Source organism: Nestor notabilis, unplaced genomic scaffold (assembly GCF_000696875.1).
Source record: "Nestor notabilis isolate BGI_N333 unplaced genomic scaffold, ASM69687v1 scaffold21725, whole genome shotgun sequence".
NCBI lineage: Eukaryota > Metazoa > Chordata > Aves > Psittaciformes > Psittacidae > Nestor > Nestor notabilis.
Genome location: NW_009929259.1, coordinates 1 through 251, shown reverse-complemented (window position 1 = coordinate 251; position 251 = coordinate 1). Strand labels below are relative to the sequence as shown.

General features: G+C 60.2%; 1 protein-coding gene across 1 annotated transcript in view; it reads right to left on the bottom strand.

Moving 5' to 3' along the window:
• Positions 1-245, bottom strand: part of IGFBP5 (insulin-like growth factor binding protein 5) — a 19,692-nt gene extending 19,447 nt beyond the window's left edge. Inside the window, exon 1 of the mRNA XM_010014902.1 lies at positions 220-245. The gene's annotated coding sequence lies outside the window, so the exon portion shown is untranslated. The remainder of the gene's footprint in view (positions 1-219) is intronic.
• Between the last annotated feature and the right edge of the window lie 6 nt (positions 246-251).

Sequence of the window (251 nt, the reverse complement as noted above, 5' to 3'; positions counted from 1 at the left end):
GGGGGAGCAGGGAAGACAAGTCAGTGGGAGGGAGTAGAAAAGGCAGCAGAAAGATGGAAAGGGAACCAGAAAGGTGGGAAAGCAAGCGGAGGGGTACGGAAGAGCACCCAGGCAGAGGGGAAAATGCAGCCGCGAAATGGTGGTGGGATGGAAAAAGCAGGCGAGCAGACGGAAAAGCACCCGGGCAAGACGAGGGAGGGCGAGGCGGGGGTCACTCACCGGCCTTGGCTTGCTCACGGTAGCTCTTCTCG